This window comes from Stenella coeruleoalba (assembly GCF_951394435.1).
Source record: "Stenella coeruleoalba genome assembly, contig: scaffold_47, whole genome shotgun sequence".
Lineage (NCBI taxonomy): Eukaryota > Metazoa > Chordata > Mammalia > Artiodactyla > Delphinidae > Stenella > Stenella coeruleoalba.
In genome coordinates this window covers 2,312,244-2,332,274 of record NW_027646269.1, presented here as the reverse complement: position 1 = coordinate 2,332,274, position 20,031 = coordinate 2,312,244, and the positions used below count along the sequence as shown (strand labels likewise).

The 20,031-nt window shown below is 43.9% G+C and overlaps 1 long non-coding RNA gene across 47 annotated transcripts in view; it reads right to left on the bottom strand.

Annotated features, from left to right (window-relative positions):
• The window catches only part of LOC307181221, a 2,056,127-nt gene that overhangs the window by 364,828 nt on the left and 1,671,268 nt on the right, over positions 1-20,031 (bottom strand). Inside the window, exon 17 of one of the 47 annotated variants that reach the window (XR_013826165.1) lies at positions 12,797-12,878. The exons of the other annotated variants lie outside the window; for them this stretch is intronic. This is a non-coding gene — a long non-coding RNA (uncharacterized lncRNA). The remainder of the gene's footprint in view (positions 1-12,796; positions 12,879-20,031) is intronic. 47 annotated transcript variants of the gene reach the window in all.

Below are 20,031 nucleotides of genomic sequence, written 5' to 3'. Positions count from 1 at the left end.
AGGGCACTGCCACTTATGGTCCTATAGCTTAGGGAAATTAAAATCAAAAAGACACAGCCACCCCAAAGTTTGGAACGGCTCTGTTTACAAGAACCTCGTTTACAGTACAAGTTCAACATCGCAGAAAGTGAAAAATGGATAAAGAAGTTGTGGTATTTACTTACAAAGCAATATCACTCAGCAATGAAATCTGTGTCATCAGGCCCTTAGCAGCACAATGAGTGGATTCAGGTATGATGATTCTAACTGAAATAAGTCACACAGAAAAAGAAACATCATAAGATATCAGTAATACACGGAATGTAAACTTGGCTACACAGGAACTGAATTACAGAACAGAACAGGGTCTCAAATTTAGAAAACCAACTTATGCTTTCTTAAGTGTAAAGGTGAGTTGGGGAGCTGCATAAAACCAGAGATTGAAATGAGCACAGATAAAGTTCCTTAAGTCAAATATGGAATAGACAAGAGCTACTCCTTGCTCAACGAAATGGACTCAACACCGCATATTAAACGCCTAAGAATGTACCTGACTAGTAAGTATCTTAAAACCTATGGATTGCTATGTCTCCGAAAGAGAATCAAGCATGTGTACAGGGGCATAAACGCAGCAGTGATAGGATTGGAGAGGTTCGGTGAGCAAATGAAGACCCTTTGAAGTCATATTGCATGGTACCCATTACACGGGTCTTAACTCTCCAGGTTTAAGGTATTCTTCCTTCAGCTAAAACATGCATGTGGAACCCAAGTATGATCAACCATGTGAACGGGAGACGTGTTCAAATATGTCTCAGTTTTCCTCCCCTGGTACTCAGGTGCAACATTCCAGACGCTTTACTAACACTCTCCCCACTTGGAGAGTCAGCGCCTTTAACCTCCTGTTTGGCCCAGTTTGCAATTTCTGCGGAAGATGAACAGGAATAGCGAGAACCAATGAGAGACTAGCTGGAGGTGTCTGGACGGGCAAATTTAACTCTCATTTCCCACCAGGAAGAGGAAATAACCAAAGGCTCAGCGTGCCGTGCCGGAACCAGATTAGGGCCTGAAGCCATCCTGCGGTGTTGCGGCCAGGTCACAAGAAAGCGAGTTGAAGAAAGGAGCTCAGGGGCACTGTAATTCACAAACCTGCAGAGTTATAAATGACAGCTATCGTCCAAAAATAGACTGAAGTAAGGCTGCCAAGAGGACTTGAAAGCGGGGCAGAATTGCAGGAAACCGATTTCAGGAGGTAGACTGGAATTGCATTGAAAGCATAGGAAAAGAGGCAGAACGTCCACAATGATGCACTTGGCCAAAAAGGGCGTATGCGTTTTTTCCTGAATATATTCAGGAAAAAACGCATACGCCCTTTTTGGCCAACCAAGCAAGCTTGCAAAGGAAATCTGCACTACAATGAAGTCTCACTTCCCCCCGGTCAAAAGGGCCATCTGAAAAAAGTGTAAAATCCAGAAAGGCAGGACAGGCCATGGAGAACTGGGAGCCTTGTTATGCTGATGGGCGGGATGTAAATTGCCAACAACCACTCGGGAAAAGTGTATGGTGTTTCCTGAAACATCTAAAAAACAAAGCAACAGAGCCTAGGGCACTGCCACTTATGGTCCTATAGCTTAGGGAAATTAAAATCAAAAAGACACAGCCACCCCAAAGTTTGGGACGCCTCTGTTTACAAGAACCTCATTTACAGTACAAGTTCAACATCGCAGAAAGTGAAAAATGGATAAAGAAGTTGTGGTATTTACTTACAAAGCAATATCACTCAGCAATGAAATCTATGTCATCAGGCCCTTAGCATCACAATGAGTGGATTCAGGTATGATGATTCTAACTGAAATAAGTCACACAGAAAAACAAACATCATAAGATATCAGTAATACACGGAATGTAAACTTGGCTACACAGGAACTGAATTACAGAACAGAACAGGGTCTCAAATTTAGAAAACCAACTTATGCTTGCTTAAGGGTAAAGGTGAGTTGGGGTGCTGCATAAAACCAGAGATTGAAATGAGCACAGATAAAGTTCCTTAAGTCAAATATGGAATAGACAAGAGCTACTCCTTGCTCAACGAAATGGACTCAACACCGCATATTAAACGCCTAAGAATGTACCTGACTAGTAAGTATCGTAAAACCTATGGATTGCTATGTCTCCAAAAGAGAATCAAGCATGTGTACAGGGGCATAAACGCAGCAGTGATAGGATTGGAGAGGTTCGGTGAGCAAATGAAGACCCTTTGAAGTCATATTGCATGGTACCCATTACACGGGTCTCAACTCTCCAGGTTTAAGGTATTCTTCCTTCAGCTAAAACATGCATGTGGAACCCAAGTATGATCAACCATGTGAACGGGAGACGTGTTCAAATATGTCTCAGTTTTCCTCCCCTGGTACTCGGGTGCAACATTCCAGACGCTTTACTAACACTCTCCCGACTTGGAGAGTCACCGCCTTTAACCTCCTGTTTGGCCCAGTTTGCAATTTCTGCGGAAGATGAAAAGGAATAGCGAGAACCAATGAGAGGCTAGCTGGAGGTGTCTGGACGGGCAAATTTAACTCTCATTTCCCACCAGGAAGAGGAAATAAACAAAGGCTCAGCGTGCCGTACCGGAACCAGATTAGGGCCTGAAGCCATCCTGCGGTGTTGCGGCCAGGTCACAAGAAAGCGAGTTGAAGAAAGGAGCTCAGGGGCACTGTAATTCACAAACCTGCAGAGTTATAAATGACAGCTATCGTCCAAAAATAGACTGAAGTAAGGCTGCCAAGAGGACTTGAAAGCGGGGCAGAATTGCAGGAAACCGATTTCAGGAGGTAGACTGGAATTGCATTGAAAGCATAGGAAAAGAGGCAGAACGTCCACAATGATGCACTTGGCCAAAAAGGGCGTATGCGTTTTTTCCTGAATATATTCAGGAAAAAACGCATACGCCCTTTTTGGCCAACCAAGCAAGCTTGCAAAGGAAATCTGCACTACAATGAAGTCTCACTTCCCCCTGGTCAAAAGGGCCATCTGAAAAAAGTGTAAAATCCAGAAAGGCAGGACAGGCCATGGAGAACTGGGAGCCTTGTTATGCTGATGGGCGGGATGTAAATTGCCAACAACCACTCGGGAGAAGTGTATGGTGTTTCCTGAAACATCTAAAAAACAAAGCAACAGAGCCTAGGGCACTGCCACTTATGGTCCTATAGATTAGGGAAATTAAAATCAAAAAGACACAGCCACCCCAAAGTTTGGGACGCCTCTGTTTACAAGAACCTCGTTTACAGTACAAGTTCAACATCGCAGAAAGTGAAAAATGGATAAAGAAGTTGTGGTATTTACTTACAAAGCAATATCACTCAGCAATGAAATCTATGTCATCAGGCCCTTAGCATCACAATGAGTGGATTTAGGTATGATGATTCTAACTGAAATAAGTCACACAGAAAAAGAAACATCATAAGATATCAGTAATACATGGAATGTAAACTTGGCTACACAGGAACTGAATTACAGAACAGAACAGGGTCTCAAATTTAGAAAACCAACTTATGCTTGCTTAAGGGTAAAGGTGAGTTGGGGTGCTGCATAAAACCAGAGATTGAAATGAGCACAGATAAAGTTCCTTAAGCCAAATATGGAATAGACAAGAGCTACTCCTTGCTCAACGAAATGGACTCAACACCGCATATTAAACGCCTAAGAATGTACCTGACTAGTAAGTATCGTAAAACCTATGGATTGCTATGTCTCCAAAAGAGAATCAAGCATGTGTACAGGGGCATAAACGCAGCAGTGATAGGATTGGAGAGGTTCGGTGAGCAAATGAAGACCCTTTGAAGTCATATTGCATGGTACCCATTACACGGGTCTCAACTCTCCAGGTTTAAGGTATTCTTCCTTCAGCTAAAACATGCATGTGGAACCCAAGTATGATCAACCATGTGAACGGGAGACGTGTTCAAATATGTCTCAGTTTTCCTCCCCTGGTACTCGGGTGCAACATTCCAGACGCTTTACTAACACTCTCCCGACTTGGAGAGTCAGCGCTTTTAACCTCCTGTTTGGCCCAGTTTGCAATTTCTGCGGAAGATGAACAGGAATAGCGAGAACCAATGAGAGGCTAGCTGGAGGTGTCTGGACGGGCAAATTTAACTCTCATTTCCCACCAGGAAGAGGAAATAACCAAAGGCTCAGCGTGCCGTACCGGAACCAGATTAGGGCCTGAAGCCATCCTGCGGTGTTGCGGCCAGGTCACAAGAAAGCGAGTTGAAGAAAGGAGCTCAGGGGCACTGTAATTCACAAACCTGCAGAGTTATAAATGACAGCTATCGTCCAAAAATAGACTGAAGTAAGGCTGCCAAGAGGACTTGAAATCGGGGCAGAATTGCAGGAAACCGATTTCAGGAGGTAGACTGGAATTGCATTGAAAGCATAGGAAAAGAGGCAGAACGTCCACAATGATGCACTTGGCCAAAAAGGGCGTATGCGTTTTTTCCTGAATATATTCAGGAAAAAACGCATACGCCCTTTTTGGCCAACCAAGCAAGCTTGCAAAGGAAATCTGCACTACAATGAAGTCTCACTTCCCCCCGGTCAAAAGGGCCATCTGAGAAAAGTGTAAAATCCAGAAAGGCAGGACAGGCCATGGAGAACTGGGAGCCTTGTTATGCTGATGGGCGGGATGTAAATTGCCAACAGACACTAGGGAGAAGTGTATGGTGTTTCCTGAAACATCTAAAAAACAAAGCAACAGAGCCTAGGGCACTGCCACTTATGGTCCTATAGCTTAGGGAAATTAAAATCAAAAAGACACAGCCACCCCAAAGTTTGGAACGGCTCTGTTTACAAGAACCTCGTTTACAGTACAAGTTCAACATCGCAGAAAGTGAAAAATGGATAAAGAAGTTGTGGTATTTACTTACAAAGCAATATCACTCAGCAATGAAATCTGTGTCATCAGGCCCTTAGCAGCACAATGAGTGGATTCAGGTATGATGATTCTAACTGAAGTAAGTCACACAGAAAAAGAAACATCATAAGATATCAGTAATACACGGAATGTAAACTTGGCTACACAGGAACTGAATTACAGAACAGAACAGGGTCTCAAATTTAGAAAACCAACTTATGCTTGCTTAAGGGTAAAGGTGAGTTGGGGTGCTGCATAAAACCAGAGATTGAAATGAGCACAGATAAAGTTCCTTAAGTCAAATATGGAATAGACAAGAGCTACTCCTTGCTCAACGAAATGGACTCAACACCGCATATTAAACGCCTAAGAATGTACCTGACTAGTAAGTATCGTAAAACCTATGGATTGCTATGTCTCCAAAAGAGAATCAAGCATGTGTACAGGGGCATAAACGCAGCAGTGATAGGATTGGAGAGGTTCGGTGAGCAAATGAAGACCCTTTGAAGTCATATTGCATGGTACCCATTACACGGGTCTCAACTCTCCAGGTTTAAGGTATTCTTCCTTCAGCTAAAACATGCATGTGGAACCCAAGTATGATCAACCATGTGAACGGGAGACGTGTTCAAATATGTCTCAGTTTTCCTCCCCTGGTACTCGGGTGCAACATTCCAGACGCTTTACTAACACTCTCCCGACTTGGAGAGTCAGCGCCTTTAACCTCCTGTTTGGCCCAGTTTGCAATTTCTGCGGAAGATGAACAGGAATAGCGAGAACCAATGAGAGGCTAGCTGGAGGTGTCTGGACGGGCAAATTTAACTCTCATTTCCCACCAGAAGAGGAAATAACCAAAGGCTCAGCGTGCCGTACCGGAACCAGATTAGGGCCTGAAGCCATCCTGCGGTGTTGCGGCCAGGTCACAAGAAAGCGAGTTGAAGAAAGGAGCTCAGGGGCACTGTAATTCACAAACCTGCAGAGTTATAAATGACAGCTATCGTCCAAAAATAGACTGAAGTAAGGCTGCCAAGAGGACTTGAAATCGGGGCAGAATTGCAGGAAACCGATTTCAGGAGGTAGACTGGAATTGCATTGAAAGCATAGGAAAAGAGGCAGAACGTCCACAATGATGCACTTGGCCAAAAAGGGCGTATGCGTTTTTTCCTGAATATATTCAGGAAAAAACGCATACGCCCTTTTTGGCCAACCAAGCAAGCTTGCAAAGGAAATCTGCACTACAATGAAGTCTCACTTCCCCCCGGTCAAAAGGGCCATCTGAAAAAAGTGTAAAATCCAGAAAGGCAGGACAGGCCATGGAGAACTGGGAGCCTTGTTATGCTGATGGGCGGGATGTAAATTGCCAACAACCACTCGGGAGAAGTGTATGGTGTTTCCTGAAACATCTAAAAAACAAAGCAACAGAACCTAGAGCACTTCCACTTATGGTCCTATAGCTTAGGGAAATTAAAATCAAAAAGACACAGCCACCCCAAAGTTTGGAACGGCTCTGTTTACAAGAACCTCGTTTACAGTACAAGTTCAACATCGCAGAAAGTGAAAAATGGATAAAGAAGTTGTGGTATTTACTTACAAAGCAATATCACTCAGCAATGAAGTCTGTGTCATCAGGCCCTTAGCAGCACAATGAGTGGATTCAGGTATGATGATTCTAACTGAAATAAGTCACACAGAAAAAGAAACATCATAAGATATCAGTAATACACGGAATGTAAACTTGGCTACACAGGAACTGAATTACAGAACAGAACAGGGTCTCAAATTTAGAAAACCAACTTATTCTTGCTTAAGGGTAAAGGTGAGTTGGGGTGCTGCATAAAACCAGAGATTGAAATGAGCACAGATAAAGTTCCTTAAGCCAAATATGGAATAGACAAGAGCTACTCCTTGCTCAACGAAATGGACTCAACACCCCATATTAAACGCCTAAGAATGTACCTGACTAGTAAGTATCTTAAAACCTATGGATTGCTATGTTTCCGAAAGAGATCAAGCATGTGTACAGGGGCATAAACGCAGCAGTGATAGGATTGGAGAGGTTCGGTGAGCAAATGAAGACCCTTTGAAGTCATATTACATGGTACCCATTACACGGGTCTCAACTCTCCAGGTTTAAGGTATTCTTCCTTCAGCTAAAACATGCATGTGGAACCCAAGTATGATCAACCATGTGAACGGGAGACGTGTTCAAATATGTCTCAGTTTTCCTCCCCTGGTACTCGGGTGCAACATTCCAGACGCTTTACTAACACTCTCCCCACTTGGAGAGTCAGCGCCTTTAACCTCCTGTTTGGCCCAGTTTGCAATTTCTGTGGAAGATTAACAGGAATAGCGAGAACCAATGAGAGGCTAGCTGGAGGTGTCTGGACGGGCAAATTTAACTCTCATTTCCCACCAGGAAGAGGAAATAACCAAAGGCTCAGCGTGCCGTACCGGAACCAGATTAGGGCCTGAAGCCATCCTGCGGTGTTGCGGCCAGCTCAAAAGAAAACGAGTTGAAGAAAGGAGCTCAGGGGCACTGTAATTTACAAACCTGCAGAGTAATAAATGACAGCTATCGTCCAAAAATAGACTGAAGTAAGGCTGCCAAGAGGACTTGAAAGCGGAGCAGAATTGCAGGAAACCGATTTCAGGAGGTAGACTGGAATTGCATTGAAAGCATAGGAAAAGAGGCAGAACGTCCACAATGATGCACTTGGCCAAAAAGGGCGTATGCGTTTTTTCCTGAATATATTCAGGAAAAAACGCATACGCCCTTTTTGGCCAACCAAGCAAGCTTGCAAAGGAAATCTGCACTACAATGAAGTCTCACTTCCCCCCGGTCAAAAGGGCCATCTGAAAAAAGTGTAAAATCAAGAAAGGCAGGACAGGCCATGGAGAACTGGGAGCCTTGTTATGCTGATGGGCGGGATGTAAATTGCCAACAACCACTCGGGAGAAGTGTATGGTGTTTCCTGAAACATCTAAAAAACAAAGCAACAGAACCTAGGGCACTTCCACTTATGGTCCTATAGCTTAGGGAAATTAAAATCAAAAAGACACAGCCACCCCAAAGTTTGGAACGGCTCTGTTTACAAGAACCTCGTTTACAGTACAAGTTCAACATCGCAGAAAGTGAAAAATGGATAAAGAAGTTGTGGTATTTACTTACAAAGCAATATCACTCAACAATGAAATCTGTGTCATCAGGCCCTTAGCAGCACAATGAGTGGATTCAGGTATAATGATTCTAACTGAAGTAAGTCACACAGAAAAAGAAACATCATAAGATATCAGTAATACACGGAATGTAAACTTGGCTACACAGGAACTGAATTACAGAACAGAACAGGGTCTCAAATTTAGAAAACCAACTTATGCTTGCTTAAGGGTAAAGGTGAGTTGGGGTGCTGCATAAAACCAGAGATTGAAATGAGCACAGATAAAGTTCCTTAAGTCAAATATGGAATAGACAAGAGTTACTCCTTGCTCAACGAAATGGACTCAACACCGCATATTAAACGCCTAAGAATGTACCTGACTAGTAAGTATCTTAAAACCTATGGATTGCTATGTCTCCGAAAGAGAATCAAGCATGTGTACAGGGGAATAAACGCAGCAGTGATAGGATTGGAGAGGTTCGGTGAGCAAATGAAGACCCTTTGAAGTCATATTGCATGGTACCCATTCCACGGGTTTCAACTACCCAGGTTTAAAGTATTCTTCCTTCAGTTAAAACATGCATGTGGAACCTAGAGTATGATCAACCATGTGATCGGGAGACGTGTTCAAATATGTCTCAGTTTTCGTACCCTGGTACTCGGGTGCAACATTCCAGACGCTTTACTAACACTCTCCCGACTTGGAGAGTCAGTCCCTTTAACCTCCTGTTTGGCCCAGTTTGCAATTTCTGCGGAAGATGAACAGGAATAGCGAGAACCAATGAGAGGCTAGCTGGAGGTGTCTGGACGGGCAAATTTAACTCTCATTTCCCACCAGGAAGAGGAATTAACCAAACGCTCAGCGTGCCGTGCCGGAACCAGATTAGGGCCTGAAGCCATCCTGCGGTGTTGCGGCCAGCTCAAAAGAAAGCGAGTTGAAGAAAGGAGCTCAGGCACACTGTAATTCACAAACCTGCAGAGTTATAAATGACAGCTATCGTCCAAAAATAGACTGAAGTAAGGCTGCCAAGAGGACTTGAAAGTGGGGCAGAATTGCAGGAAACTGATTTCAGGAGGTAGACTGGAATTGCATTGAAAGCATAGGAAAAGAGGCAGAACGTCCACAATGATGCACTTGGCCAAAAAGGGCGTATGCGTTTTTTCCTGAATATATTCAGGAAAAAATGCATACGCCCTTTTTGGCCAACCAAGCAAGCTTGCATAGGAAATCTGCACTACAATGAAGTCTCACTTCCCCCCGGTCAAAAGGGCCATCTGAAAAAAGTGTAAAATCCAGAAAGGCAGGACAGGCCATGGAGAACTGGGAGCCTTGTTATGCTGATGGGCGGGATGTAAATTGCCAACAACCACTCGGGAGAAGTGTATGGTGTCTCCTGAAACATCTAAAAAACAAAGCAACAGAGCCTAGGGCACTGCCACTTATGGTCCTATAGCTTAGGGAAATTAAAATCAAAAAGACACAGCCACCCCAAAGTTTGGGACGCCTCTGTTTACAAGAACCTCGTTTACAGTACAAGTTCAACATCGCAGAAAGTGAAAAATGGATAAAGAAGTTGTGGTATTTACTTACAAAGCAATATCACTCAGCAATGAAATCTATGTCATCAGGCCCTTAGCATCACAATGAGTGGATTCAGGTATGATGATTCTAACTGAAGTAAGTCACACAGAAAAAGAAACATCATAAGATATCAGTAATACACGGAATGTAAACTTGGCTACACAGGAACTGAATTACAGAACAGAACAGGGTCTCAAATTTAGAAAACCAACTTATGCTTGCTTAAGGGTAACGGTGAGTTGGGGTGCTGCATAAAACCAGAGATTGAAATGAGCACAGATAAAGTTCCTTAAGTCAAATATGGAATAGACAAGAGCTACTCCTTGCTCAATGAAATGGACTCAACACCGCATATTAAACGCCTAAGAATGTACCTGACTAGTAAGTATCTTAAAACCTATGGATTGCTATGTCTCCGAAAGAGAATCAAGCATGTGTACAGGGGCATAAACGCAGCAGTGATAGGATTGGAGAGGTTCGGTGAGCAAATGAAGACCCTTTGAAGTCATATTGCATGGTACCCATTCCACGGGTTTCAACTACCCAGGTTTTAGGTATTCTTCCTTCAGCTAAAACATGCATGTGGAACCCAGAGTATGATCAACCATGTGATCGGGAGACGTGTTCAAATATGTCTCAGTTTTCCTCCCCTGGTACTCGGGTGCAACATTCCAGACGCTTTACTAACACTCTCCCCACTTGGAGAGTCAGCGCCTTTAACCTCCTGTTTGGCCCAGTTTGCAATTTCTGCGGAAGATGAACAGGAATAGCGAGAACCAATGGGAGGCTAGCTGGAGGTGTCTGGACGGGCAAATTTAACTCTCATTTCCCACCAGGAAGAGGAAATAACCAAAGGCTCAGCGTGCCGTACCGGAACCAGATTAGGGCCTGAAGCCATCCTGCGGTGTTGCGGCCAGGTCACAAGAAAGCGAGTTGAAGAAAGGAGCTCAGGGGCACTGTAATTCACAAACCTGCAGAGTTATAAATGACAGCTATCGTCCAAAAATAGACTGAAGTAAGGCTGCCAAGAGGACTTGAAAGCGGGGCAGAATTGCAGGAAACCGATTTCAGGAGGTAGACTGGAATTGCATTGAAAGCATAGGAAAAGAGGCAGAACGTCCACAATGATGCACTTGGCCAAAAAGGGCGTATGCGTTTTTTCCTGAATATATTCAGGAAAAAACGCATACGCCCTTTTTGGCCAACCAAGCAAGCTTGCAAAGGAAATCTGCACTACAATGAAGTCTCACTTCCCCCCGGTCAAAAGGGCCATCTGAAAAAAGTGTAAAATCCAGAAAGGCAGGACAGGCCATGGAGAACTGGGAGCCTTGTTATGCTGATGGGCGGGATGTAAATTGCCAACAACCACTCGGGAGAAGTGTATGGTGTTTCCTGAAACATCTAAAAAACAAAGCAACAGAACCTAGGGCACTTCCACTTATGGTCCTATAGCTTAGGGAAATTAAAATCAAAAAGACACAGCCACCCCAAAGTTTGGAACGGCTCTGTTTACAAGAACCTCGTTTACAGTACAAGTTCAACATCGCAGAAAGTGAAAAATGGATAAAGAAGTTGTGGTATTTACTTACAAAGCAATATCACTCAGCAATGAAGTCTGTGTCATCAGGCCCTTAGCAGCACAATGAGTGGATTCAGGTATGATGATTCTAACTGAAGTAAGTCACACAGAAAAAGAAACATCATAAGATATCAGTAATACACGGAATGTAAACTTGGCTACACAGGAACTGAATTACAGAACAGAACAGGGTCTCAAATTTAGAAAACCAACTTATGCTTGCTTTAGGGTAAAGGTGAGTTGGGGTGCTGCATAAAACCAGAGATTGAAATGAGCACAGATAAAGTTCCTTAAGTCAAATATGGAATAGACAAGAGCTACGCCTTGCTCAATGAAATGGACTCAACACCGCATATTAAACGCCTAAGAATGTACCTGACTAGTAAGTATCTTAAAACCTATGGATTGCTATGTCTCCGAAAGAGAATCAAGCATGTGTACAGGGGAATAAACGCAGCAGTGATAGGATTGGAGAGGTTCGGTGAGCAAATGAAGACCCTTTGAAGTCATATTGCATGGTACCCATTCCACGGGTTTCAACTACCCAGGTTTAAGGTATTCTTCCTTCAGCTAAAACATGCATGTGGAACCCAAGTATGATCAACCATGTGAACGGGAGACGTGTTCAAATATGTCTCAGTTTTCCTCCCCTGGTACTCGGGTGCAACATTCCAGACGCTTTACTAACACTCTCCCCACTTGGAGAGTCAGCGCCTTTAACCTCCTGTTTGGCCCAGTTTGCAATTTCTGCGGAAGATGAACAGGAATAGCGAGAACCAATGAGAGGCTAGCTGGAGGTGTCTGGACGGGCAAATTTAACTCTCATTTCCCACCAGGAAGAGGAATTAACCAAAGGCTCAGCGTGCCGTACCGGAACCAGATTAGGGCCTGAAGCCATCCTGCGGTGTTGCGGCCAGCTCAAAAGAAAGCGAGTTGAAGAAAGGAGCTCAGGCACACTGTAATTCACAAACCTGCAGAGTTATAAATGACAGCTATCGTCCAAAAATAGACTGAAGTAAGGCTGCCAAGAGGACTTGAAAGCGGGGCAGAATTGCAGGAAACCGATTTCAGGAGGTAGACTGGAATTGCATTGAAAGCATAGGAAAAGAGGCAGAACGTCCACAATGATGCACTTGGCCAAAAAGGGCGTATGCGTTTTTTCCTGAATATATTCAGGAAAAAACGCATACGCCCTTTTTGGCCAACCAAGCAAGCTTGCAAAGGAAATCTGCACTACAATGAAGTCTCACTTCCCCCCGGTCAAAAGGGCCATCTGAAAAAAGTGTAAAATCCAGAAAGGCAGGACAGGCCATTGAGAACTGGGAGCCTTGTTATGCTGATGGGCGGGATGTAAATTGCCAACAGACACTCTGGAGAAGTGTATGGTGTTTCCTGAAACATCTAAAAAACAATGCAACAGAGCCTAGGGCACTTCCACTTATGGTCCTATAGCTTAGGGAAATTAAAATCAAAAAGACACAGCCACCCCAAAGTTTGGAACGGCTCTGTTTACAAGAACCTCGTTTACAGTACAAGTTCAACATCGCAGAAAGTGAAAAATGGATAAAGAACTTCTGGTACTTACGTACAATGCAGTATCACTCAGCAATGAAATATATGTCATCAGGCCCGTAGCAGCATAATGAGTGGATTCAGGTATGATGATTCTAACTGAAATAAGTTACACAGAAAAAGAAACATCATAAGATATCACTAATACACGGAATGTAAACTTGGCTACACAGGAACTGAATTCCAAAACAGAATAGGTTCTCAAATTTAGAAAACCAACTTATGCTTGCTTAAGGGGAAAGGTGAGTTGGGATGCTGCATAAAACCAGAGATTGAAATGAGCACAGATAAAGTTCCTTAAGCCATATATGGAATAGAGAAGAGCTACTCCTTGCTCAACGAAATGGACTCAACACCGCATATTAAACGCCTAAGAATGTACCTGACTAGTAAGTATCTTAAAACCTATGGATTGCTATGTCTCCGAAAGAGAATCAAGCATGTGTACAGGGGCATAAACGCAGCAGTGATAGGATTGGAGAGGTTCGGTGAGCAAATGAAGACCCTTTGAAGTCATATTGCATGGTACCCATTCCACGGGTTTCAACTACCCAGGTTTTAGGTATTCTTCCTTCAGCTAAAACATGCATGTGGAACCCAGAGTATGATCAACCATGTGATCGGGAGACGTGTTCAAATATGTCTCAGTTTTCCTCCCCTGGTACTCGGGTGCAACATTCCAGACGCTTTACTAACACTCTCCCCACTTGGAGAGTCAGCGCCTTTAACCTCCTGTTTGGCCCAGTTTGCAATTTCTGCGGAAGATGAACAGGAATAGCGAGAACCAATGAGAGGCTAGCTGGAGGTGTCTGGACGGGCAAATTTAACTCTCATTTCCCACCAGGAAGAGGAAATAACCAAAGGCTCAGCGTGCCGTACCGGAACCAGATTAGGGCCTGAAGCCATCCTGCGGTGTTGCGGCCAGGTCACAAGAAAGCGAGTTGAAGAAAGGAGCTCAGGCACACTGTAAATCACAAACCTGCAGAGTTATAAATGACAGCTATCGTCCAAAAATAGACTGAAGTAAGGCTGCCAAGAGGACTTGAAAGCGGGGCAGAATTGCAGGAAACCGATTTCAGGAGGTAGACTGGAATTGCATTGAAAGCATAGGAAAAGAGGCAGAACGTCCACAATGATGCACTTGGCCAAAAAGGGCGTATGCGTTTTTTCCTGAATATATTCAGGAAAAAACGCATACGCCCTTTTTGGCCAACCAAGCAAGCTTGCAAAGGAAATCTGCACTACAATGAAGTCTCACTTCCCCCCGGTCAAAAGGGCCATCTGAAAAAAGTGTAAAATCCAGAAAGGCAGGACAGGCCATGGAGAACTGGGAGCCTTGTTATGCTGATGGGCGGGATGTAAATTGCCAACAACCACTCGGGAGAAGTGTATGGTGTTTCCTGAAACATCTAAAAAACAAAGCAACAGAACCTAGGGCACTGACACTTATGGTCCTATAGCTTAGGGAAATTAAAATCAAAAAGACACAGCCACCCCAAAGTTTGGGACGCCTCTGTTTACAAGAACCTCGTTTACAGTACAAGTTCAACATCGCAGAAAGTGAAAAATGGATAAAGAAGTTGTGGTATTTACTTACAAAGCAATATCACTCAGCAATGAAGTCTGTGTCATCAGGCCCTTAGCAGCACAATGAGTGGATTCAGGTATGATGATTCTAACTGAAATAAGTCACACAGAAAAAGAAACATCATAAGATATCAGTAATACACGGAATGTAAACTTGGCTACACAGGAACTGAATTACAGAACAGAACAGGGTCTCAAATTTAGAAAACCAACTTATTCTTGCTTAAGGGTAAAGGTGAGTTGGGGTGCTGCATAAAACCAGAGATTGAAATGAGCACAGATAAAGTTCCTTAAGCCAAATATGGAATAGACAAGAGCTACTCCTTGCTCAACGAAATGGACTCAACACGGCATATTAAACGCCTAAGAATGTACCTGACTAGTAAGTATCTTAAAACCTATGGATTGCTATGTCTCCGAAAGAGAATCAAGCATGTGTACAGGGGCATAAACGCAGCAGTGATAGGATTGGAGAGGTTCGGTGAGCAAATGAAGACCCTTTGAAGTCATATTGCATGGTACCCATTCCACGGGTTTCAACTACCCAGGTTTTAGGTATTCTTCCTTCAGCTAAAACATGCATGTGGAACCCAGAGTATGATCAACCATGTGATCGGGAGACGTGTTCAAATATGTCTCAGTTTTCCTCCCCTGGTACTCGGGTGCAACATTCCAGACGCTTTACTAACATTCTCCCCACTTGGAGAGTCAGCGCCTTTAACCTCCTGTTTGGCCCAGTTTGCAATTTCTGCGGAAGATGAACAGGAATAGCGAGAACCAATGGGAGGCTAGCTGGAGGTGTCTGGACGGGCAAATTTAACTCTCATTTCCCAACAGGAAGAGGAAATAACCAAAGGCTCAGCGTGCCGTACCGGAACCAGATTAGGGCCTGAAGCCATCCTGCGGTGTTGCGGCCAGGTCACAAGAAAGCGAGTTGAAGAAAGGAGCTCAGGCACACTGTAATTCACAAACCTGCAGAGTTATAAATGACAGCTATCGTCCAAAAATAGACTGAAGTAAGGCTGCCAAGAGGACTTGAAAGCGGGGCAGAATTGCAGGAAACCGATTTCAGGAGGTAGACTGGAATTGCATTGAAAGCATAGGAAAAGAGGCAGAACGTCCACAATGATGCACTTGGCCAAAAAGGGCGTATGCGTTTTTTCCTGAATATATTCAGGAAAAAACGCATACGCCCTTTTTGGCCAACCAAGCAAGCTTGCAAAGGAAATCTGCACTACAATGAAGTCTCACTTCCCCCCGGTCAAAAGGGCCATCTGAAAAAAGTGTAAAATCCAGAAAGGCAGGACAGGCCATGGAGAACTGGGAGCCTTGTTATGCTGATGGGCGGGATGTAAATTGCCAACAGACACTCGGGAGAAGTGTATGGTGTCTCCTGAAACATCTAAAAAACAAAGCAACAGAGCCTAGGGCACTGCCACTTATGGTCCTATAGCTTAGGGAAATTAAAATCAAAAAGACACAGCCACCCCAAAGTTTGGGACGCCTCTGTTTACAAGAACCTCGTTTACAGTACAAGTTCAACATCGCAGAAAGTGAAAAATGGATAAAGAAGTTGTGGTATTTACTTACAAAGCAATATCACTCAGCAATGAAATCTATGTCATCAGGCCCTTAGCATCACAATGAGTGGATTCAGGTATGATGATTCTAACTGAAGTAAGTCACACAGAAAAAGAAACATCATAAGATATCAGTAATACACGGAATGTAAACTTGGCTACACAGGAACTGAATTACAGAACAGAACAGGGTCTCAAATTTAGAAAACCAACTTATGCTTGCTTAAGGGTAAAGGTGAGTTGGGGTGCTGCATAAAACCAGAGATTGAAATGAGCACAGATAAAGTTCCTTAAGTCAAATATGGAATAGACAAGAGCTACTCCTTGCTCAATGAAATGGACTCAACACCGCATATTAAACGCCTAAGAATGTACCTGACTAGTAAGTATCTTAAAACCTATGGATTGCTATGTCTCCGAAAGAGAATCAAGCATGTGTACAGGGGCATAAACGCAGCAGTGATAGGATTGGAGAGGTTCGGTGAGCAAATGAAGACCCTTTGAAGTCATATTGCATGGTAACCATTACACGGGTGTCAACTCTCCAGGTTTAAGGTATTCTTCCTTCAGCTAAAACATGCATGTGGAACCCAAGTATGATCAACCATGTGAACGGGAGACGTGTTCAAATATGTCTCAGTTTTCCTCCCCTGGTACTCGGGTGCAACATTCCAGATGCTTTACTAACACTCTCCCCACTTGGAGAGTCAGCGCCTTTAACCTCCTGTTTGGCCCAGTTTGCAATTTCTGCGGAAGATGAACAGGAATAGTGAGAACCAATGAGAGGCTAGCTGGAGGTGTCTGGACGGGCAAATTTAACTCTCATTTCCCACCAGGAAGAGGAAATAACCAAAGGCTCAGCGTGCCGTACCGGAACCAGATTAGGGCCTGAAGCCATCCTGCGGTGTTGCGGCCAGCTCAAAAGAAAGCGAGTTGAAGAAAGGAGCTCAGGGGCACTGTAATTCACAAACCTGCAGAGTTATAAATGACAGCTATCGTCCAAAAATAGACTGAAGTAAGGCTGCCAAGAGGACTTGAAAGCGGGGCAGAATTGCAGGAAACCGATTTCAGGAGGTAGACTGGAATTGCATTGAAAGCATAGGAAAAGAGGCAGAACGTCCACAATGATGCACTTGGCCAAAAAGGGCGTATGCGTTTTTTCCTGAATATATTCAGGAAAAAACGCATACGCCCTTTTTGGCCAACCAAGCAAGCTTGCAAAGGAAATCTGCACTACAATGAAGTCTCACTTCCCCCCGGTCAAAAGGGCCATCTGAAAAAAGTGTAAAATCCAGAAAGGCAGGACAGGCCATGGAGAACTGGGAGCCTTGTTATGCTGATGGGCGGGATGTAAATTGCCAACAGACACTCGGGAGAAGTGTATGGTGTTTCCTGAAACATCTAAAAAACAAAGAAACAGAACCTAGGGCACTTCCACTTATGGTCCTATAGCTTAGGGAAATTAAAATCAAAAAGACACAGCCACCCCAAAGTTTGGGACGCCTCTGTTTACAAGAACCTCATTTACAGTACAAGTTCAACATCGCAGAAAGTGAAAAATGGATAAAGAAGTTGTGGTATTTACTTACAAAGCAATATCACTCAGCAATGAAATCTGTGTCATCAGGCCCTTAGCAGCACAATGAGTGGATTCAGGTATGATGATTCTAACTGAAGTAAGTCACACAGAAAAAGAAACATCATAAGATATCAGTAATACACGGAATGTAAACTTGGCTACACAGGAACTGAATTACAGAACAGAACAGGGTCTGAAATTTAGAAAACCAACTTATGCTTGCTTAAGGGGAAAGGTGAGTTGGGTTGCTGCATAAAACCAGAGATTGAAATGAGCACAGATAAAGTTCCTTAAGCCAAATATGGAATAGACAAGAGCTACTCCTTGCTCAACGAAATGGACTCAACACCGCATATTAAACGCCTAAGAATGTACATGACTAGTAAGTATCTTAAAACCTATGGATTGCTATGTCTCCGAAAGAGAATCAAGCATGTGTACAGGGGCATAAACGCAGCAGTGATAGGATTGGAGAGGTTCGGTGAGCAAATGAAGACCCTTTGAAGTCATATTGCATGGTACCCATTCCACGGGTTTCAACTACCCAGGTTTTAGGTATTCTTCCTTCAGCTAAAACATGCATGTGGAACCCAGAGTATGATCAACCATGTGATTGGGAGACGTGTTCAAATATGTCTCAGTTTTCCTCCCCTGGTACTCGGGTGCAACATTCCAGACGCTTTACTAACACTCTCCCCTCTTGGAGAGTCAGCGCCTTTAACCTCCTGTTTGGCACAGTTTGCAATTTCTGCGGAAGGTGAACAGGAATAGCGAGAACCAATGAGAGGCTAGCTGGAGGTGTCTGCACGGGCAAATTTAACTCTCATTTCCCACCAGGAAGAGGAATTAACCAAAGGCTTAGCGTGCCGTGCCGGAACCAGATTAGGGCCTGAAGCCATCCTGCGGTGTTGCGGCCAGCTCAAAAGAAAGCGAGTTGAAGAAAGGAGCTCAGGGGCACTGTAATTCACAAACCTGAAGAGTTATAAATGACAGCTATCGTCCAAAAATAGACTGAAGTAAGGCTGCCAAGAGGACTTGAAAGCGGGGCAGAATTGCAGGAAACCGATTTCAGGAGGTAGACTGGAATTGCATTGAAAGCATAGGAAAAGAGGCAGAACGTCCACAATGATGCACTTGGCCAAAAAGGGCGTATGCGTTTTTTCCTGAATATATTCAGGAAAAAACGCATACGCCCTTTTTGGCCAACCAAGCAAGCTTGCAAAGGAAATCTGCACTACAATGAAGTCTCACTTCCCCCCGGTCAAAAGGGCCATCTGAAAAAAGTGTAAAATCCAGAAAGGCAGGACAGGCCATGGAGAACTGGGAGCCTTGTTATGCTGATGGGCGGGATGTAAATTGCCAACAGACATTCGGGAGAAGTGTATGGTGTCTCCTGAAACATCTAAAAAACAAAGCAACAGAGCCTAGGGCACTGCCACTTATGGTCCTATAGCTTAGGGAAATTAAAATCAAAAAGACACAGCCACCCCAAAGTTTGGGACGCCTCTGTTTACAAGAACCTCGTTTACAGTACAAGTTCAACATCGCAGAAAGTGAAAAATGGATAAAGAACTTGTGGTACTTACGTACAATGCAGTATCACTCAGCAATGAAATCTATGTCATCAGGCCCGTAGCAGCATAATGAGTGGATTCAGGTACGATGATTCTAACTGAAATAAGTCACACAGAAAAAGAAACATCATAAGATATCACTAATACACGGAATGTAAACTTGGCTACACAGGAACTGCATTCCAAAACAGAACAGGGTCTCAAATTTAGAAAACCAACTTATTCTTGCTTAAGGGTAAAGGTGAGTTGGGGTGCTGCATAAAACCAGAGATTGAAATGAGCACAGATAAAGTTCCTTAAGCCAAATATGGAATAGACAAGAGCTACTCCTTGCTCAACGAAATGGACTCAACACCGCATATTAAGCGCCTAAGAATGTACCTGACTAGTAAGTATCTTAAAACCTATGGATTGCTATGTCTCCGAAAGAGAATCAAGCATGTGTACAGGGGCATGAACGCAGCAGTGATAGGATTGGAGAGGTTCGGTGAGCAAATGAAGACCCTTTGAAGTCATATTGCATGGTACCCATTACACGGGTCTTAACTCTCCAGGTTTAAGGTATTCTTCCTTCACCTAAAACATGCATGTGGAACCCAAGTATGATCAACCATGTGATCGGGAGACGTGTTCAAATATGTCTCAGTTTTCCTCCCGTGGTACTAGGGTGCAACATTCCAGACACTTTACTAACACTCTCCCCACTTGGAGAGTCAGCACCTTTAACCTCCTGTTTGGCCCAGTTTGCAATTTCTGCGGAAGATGAACAGGAATAGCGAGAACCAATGAGAGGCTAGCTGGAGGTGTCTGGACGGGCAAATTTAACTCTCATTTCCCACCAGGAGGCGGAAATAACAAAGGCTCAGCGTGCCATGCCGGAACCACATTAGGGCCTGAAGCCATCCTGCGGTGTTGCGGCCAGGTCACAAGAA